Genomic DNA, 6,000 nt, shown 5'->3' with positions numbered 1-6,000 from the left:
TCATTTTAAAGCATCAGCAACTTTGTATCTACTCCTAACTTATGTCAAAGTCGATAAGGAAACTTTTTCAGAAAAGTGATCTATCTCACATGCATGTCTTGACTAATTCTTCTCTGGCTGCCAAGGTATTTTAAAGCTCGATGATCAGTATAGAGAACAAACTCTTTATCAATAAGATAATTTTGCCAGTGCTTTAGTGCCAGTGTAATCGCATAAACTCCTTGTCATAAGTAGACCACTTTTGTCGCGTGCTACTCAATTTCTCACTGAAAAAGCTACTGGCCGTTTTTTTTGTGATAACACTGCTCCAATGCCTACTCCACTTGCATCACACTCCACTTCAAAAACTTTGTCAAAACTCCACAAAGCTAAGATTGGATCGGTAGTCAGCTTCTCCCTGATAATATTGAAACTTCTGCCAGCATTTTTATTCCACTTAATTTTTCTTTCTTCAAGAGATCAGTAATGGAGCCATGATTTTACAAAAAATGATGAATAAATTGACCATATAAGGTCGCCAACCCATGAAGACTACGCAGTTCACTTACTGTTTTGGGTACTGGCCACTCCTTAATAGCACACACCTTTTCTTCGTCCACTCGAATGCAATCAGTAACTCTGAAGTCATAAAGCTGCACTTCGTGAGGTTGATATGGAGCTTATTTTTCTGTAAAACCACCAATACCTCCCTTAGGTGCAAGATGTGATCTTCCCAAGTTCGACTGTAAATCAAGATATCATCAAAATATACTACAACAAACTTCCTAATAAATGGCCGTAGGACCTAGTTCATAAGTCGCATAAACGTATTTGGAGTGTTAGTTAAGATAAAAGGCATGACTAACCACTCATACAATCCATCACACATCTTAAAAGTTATTTTCCACTCTTCTCTTGATCGAACTCAAATATGATGGTACCTACTGCATAAGCCAATCTTCAAAAATAATATTGAGCCATCTAATTGGTCCAATATGTCGCCCAATCGAGAAATTGGAAACTTATATCCCACAATGATCTTGTTAATTGTCATACTGTCTACACACATTCTTCAATGTCTATCTTTCTTCTGTGTAAGTAAGGATGGTACTGCATAAGGGCTCATGTTATCTCGTATATGCCCTTTCTTTAATAACTCTTCAACGTGGCTTTTTGAAGTTCGTTTTTTATTCAGTGATTTAATGTGAAGTTACTTTTTGGTTTTAATTTTTGGATCATGTATTGATGATAGGCTATAATTACGTATTTTAGTCGATTATTACACTCTAATTTACTGCACTTTAGTTGAGTTTGCGCTTTAATCGCTAGTGTTTTGCACTAACGGTGTGTTTTATGCCTTGTAGGAGTGATTCCGAGCTATATAGATATTATAGAATGAAATTAAGTAATTTGGAGCTTTGAAGTCTGAGTAAAAGCTCAAGGAATTAAGCCGGGATCGCGTTCGGGGGGTCAAATTTGATAATTAAGTACGAACAAGACTCGAAGAGGCATATTACGTACTGTCTAGTAAAATAGACATAACTTTTTGCTAAGAACTCTATTTGGGCTCCATAATATATGGTTGGAAATATAACTCAAAGGGATACAACTTGCATGTTTTATGTTTTTCCAAATTCCAAACGGAATAGGGTGCAAAACCGCAGTTACGATAGGACTGCGGTAGGACCGCGGCAGAGCAGAGCTGCAGATTCAGAGGGCCTATTTGGCCGCGGTCCTGGCGTAACTGCGGTGGGACCGCGGCAGGACGCGTAAATTTCAGGGACCAAAGTGCAAAACATGGGATTTTAAGCCCTAAACCTATATTAAACCAAGGAAGCCGGCCAAGAAGGGAGGAGGATAGATTTGAGACACAAATTCGACCTAAGGAGGCAAGAACGCATTGGGAGCAAGGCGGAGAATTCTTCCACGAGTTTTTCCTTCCTCTTCCTATTTTTCATTGTTGGTTATGACTTTTAGTATTGTAGTTTTACATACTATTATGAATAGCTAAATTGTTATCTAGAGTTTTGATAGAACCTTTTGTAGGATAAATTCTTGTTATGTTTTTATATAATTGAGCCATAACTTTTCTCTATTTGTTCAACTAGGTTTATATTCTGGTTGATTGAAGAGCTCTCAATTAGCTGTGCCTATTTAGTATGCATAACTCGGGAGAGAGTGCATATTTAGGTAAGTGTTGAACAACATCACTCCCAAAGTATAAGAGGGATCTATAACTGCGGGTTTAAAGGCGGGATTAGGAATAACGAAGCCTTGGGTGTGATATGAAGTGAGTTGTATTAAAAGCCAGCTAGCGTAGCTCGGGAGAGTGTGTCTAATAAATTGTCGTAATTACTCAGGAGATATTTACGGTAGTAAGAGTGCTCATGATCGGTAGAGAATACTTAGGCGAAATTATAGAAGACATAGCGGGAACGATTCCGACAATTGGGGAAATCATAACTCTAGACCTCCTTAATCTTGTCTCTAACCCTTAGTATATTTAGTTGTTAATTTAGTATTTTAATTTGTTAGTTAATTAGTTAAACACAAGAATCTAAATATCTATAAGTTAGGAATTGTTCAAGCTTGTCTTCTTGGTGATAGTGAACAGCTGTAGCTAAACCTTAGCTCTCTGTGGGATTCGACTCCGGACTTGTAAACCGGATTATATTTGCAACGACCACATTGTCCTTTTTATAAGGCATAGTTGGGCGTGATCAAATTTTTGCGCCGTTGCCGGGGAACTAACGGTGTAGCTGTGGGTGTACATATTGCTACGTTTCAAATTTGAACTTTTATTTTTATTTTTTGTATTTGATTTTTTTTCTTTTCTTTTTTTTTTAGTTTTACTTGTTGATTTTAAAAAAAATATGGCATCATGGAATTATGAAAGTTTTGATGTTGATAATTCTACTTTTAATCCTCCTTATGCATATTGTGATGAAAACCACCCTTGACAAAATTATCAAAATATTTTCGAGAACGAGTTTTGTGCACCAACTCAATCTTATGTGTAGAATGTGTGTGATATGTGTGGTGGTCAAGATGGTCACTTTCACAATTGTGCTTATATTTCTTACCTTCCCCCAACCCTTTACTTTGATGGTTCTTCTTTTTCTTGTGAAGTTAATAGGAACAAAGAACCCAGGTATAAGGACCTGAAAGAGATCGAGGATATGCTCAAGTGCCTTATGGAACAATATGATGAGATATAATTGCGGGTACAAAGGCAAGGGGAAACTATTCACAACTTGGAGGCTCAAGCGAATAAATTAATTGAACCTTGTAAAGTACAACAAGTTGACATTGTGGATAGTAGCCAATATGAGCAAGAAAGGGCTGTAGAAATTGCCATATTACTGGAGGATTTAAAAAAATACGAGGATGAGCTAGAGGAGGAGGCTAGAGTAGAACACCAACAATCAATCGCACTAGAGTTTGAGGATGTCGATGTTGTAAGAGAGATACTAGAGTCAACCAAGGATATTGAGGATACATATTTAGTTGACTCTATTGTCATTAGTGTTGAGAATGTAGCCAGTCCCAATGTTCATGTAGTTGAGCGCATTGGTCCTCATTCCAAATATTTTTCCACATTGTGTTTAGATGATGATATGGAAATAGATTCGTCCGAGCCATTTGAGGAGTCAAGGAGTGAGGAACAAAATGCTTACATTCTGGAATTCTTCTTGCCAGATAGTCGGGATTACATACCTCATACAAAGGCCAAGGAGTGCAGAATACTACATTATTTCCTTGGGCCAGTTAGATTCATTCCACCGCCCCATGACCATAATCATAAGCTTGAATCAAAACTAGGGGTCCAATTCATATGTTCAAAGTGGAGGCAAAAAGTGATTTGTGTCGTGCCACGACGTTAAATCAAGCGCTTGTTGGGAGGCAACCCAGCTTTACTGATTTTTTTTTTTTAATTGTATTATGTTTGTAGTGTCGATTTTTAATTTTCTAGGAGCATGGAAAGCAAAGCTATTGGAAGAATACAACAGCAAACCAAATGGTTGGAACTAAGTGTGAGGTACCCGCACGAAGGACCAAACTTGGGAGAAGTCTGAGTTACCCATGAGCTGCTAATGCTTCGGCCTTTGGCCTATCAGAGAGTCTCTTTTATCCTTTTATTAGTTATGGTGTGCATTGGGGACAATGAATAATTTTAAGTGTGGGGTGAGGAGATTGTCTGAGTGACTTTCTATGCTATTTTAGTTGTGTTGGTAATTGAATAATTATTTTTTTTAAAATAGAAAAGAATGGACTTTTCCCGACGATGGATCTATTAGACAATTTCTTGAGGGATTTAAGTCTAAAGAAAAAGTACAAAAAGATTTTCTTTTGTTAGGTAGTGTAATAATTACCCCTTGGTTTTTCTTTAAACCACGATTCTTTTTCAAGGGTTTTATTTGAACCGGGTGTAGTTAGTTTTTTTTTGGGAGTAGGAGCCATTGTGTTGTGTTTTGAATTGAAGCAATATCTCTTGGCTTTGTTATGCCTTGAGAATAGTGAGTACTTTGGTTGTGACGCTTAAGCTCAGTTTTTGACTCTTGTATAAGTACCTTAAATTGTATGTTCTTAAAATTGCTTAACTGCTTTGACTAGAGTGTCCGTGAATCCAATCCTGAGTGAGTTATGTGCCATGTGTGTGTGAGGTTTGTTGTATTCTGTGCATTGCATTTGATGTCTAGAACTTGCCCCGTGTGTTTGCAAAGCGAAATAGTAGTTTTATTCAGCCTAGGAAGTGATATAGGCATTTCTTTGTTGATCCAGATATGTATATTTTACCCGCATAATTGTTGTGTATCGTAGTTAACCCCTTTGAGCCTGTAATCCTGTTTTTTTGGAAACCACATTACAAGCCTTACCCATTTGTTTGAATTAACCATCTATTTGAACCATTGTAACCTCTCATGAGCACTTGAATTGTTATGAACTTTGTAAAAGTTAAAGTGTGGGGTGGTTGGTTTGGCTTTTGAGTGGAACCAATGAAATAAGGAGAAATGTGCACTGATTTGAAAGAGCAAGAGCCACTCGAATTGACAAAGAAAAGAAAAGAAAAGAAATAGTTGCATTGCTGTGAAAAAAAATATATACTTTGATAGTGGTGACTCTTGATATAATTGTGCTTAAATAATTTGGGAGTTGATGTATATTGATGTGAAGGTGGAGTTTGGCTTGACATAAGTATGGGGTTTGAATGTTAAAGTATATGTATTAAAGTGCTTAGGGAGGTGTAGTCACTCTTATATCTAAATGTATCCTACCCGTCCCGTAGCCTACATTACAACCAAATAAAGTCCTAATTGATCCAAGATTGAATGAGCTCGATTAGTGGAGTAGTACACTACGGGCAAGCTTATGGTGCATTTTTTGTGGCATATGAATGTTATTTCTGAGAGTGAGTGAATTCTTTCTATCTTGAGTTCCTAAGTGTTCTTAAATTTTATTGTGTGGAACTACTCTCTTTTGTTGTGTGAGGGCACTTGATTCATGAAGGAAAGATAATATCAGTGACCTCTATGTTAGATTAAGTAGGTGAGTTGTGAATAATACGTGGTACTTGTGAGTCAAATCTTGAGGTGAAGATGTTACACTTTTGTGTTTAGTCAATTTTAAATACTCTTGGTGTGATGAGTTAGGAGAATTGTTTAAAAAGGTCGTGTCTATAAAAAAAAGTGTAGTTTGATTGCTCGAGGACGAGCAATGGTTTAAGTGTGGGGTATTGATGATATGCCATAATTACGTATTTTAGTCGATTATTACACTCTAATTTACTGCACTTTAGTTGAGTTTGCGCTTTAATCGCTAGTGTTTTGCACTAACGGTGTGTTTTATACCTTGTAGGAGTGATTCCGAGCTATATAGATATTATAGAATGAAATTAAGTAATTTGGAGCTTTGAAGTCTGAGTAATAACTCAAGGAATTAAGCCGGGATCGCGTTCGGGAGGTCAAATTTGATAATTAAGTACGAACGAAGACTCGAAAAGGCATATTGCGCACTGTCTAG

The sequence above is a fragment of the Nicotiana tabacum genome, chromosome 6, assembly GCF_000715075.1.
Source record: "Nicotiana tabacum cultivar K326 chromosome 6, ASM71507v2, whole genome shotgun sequence".
NCBI lineage: Eukaryota > Viridiplantae > Streptophyta > Magnoliopsida > Solanales > Solanaceae > Nicotiana > Nicotiana tabacum.
The sequence above is the reverse complement of the archived record's forward strand: the minus strand, read 5'-3'. Positions refer to the sequence as shown.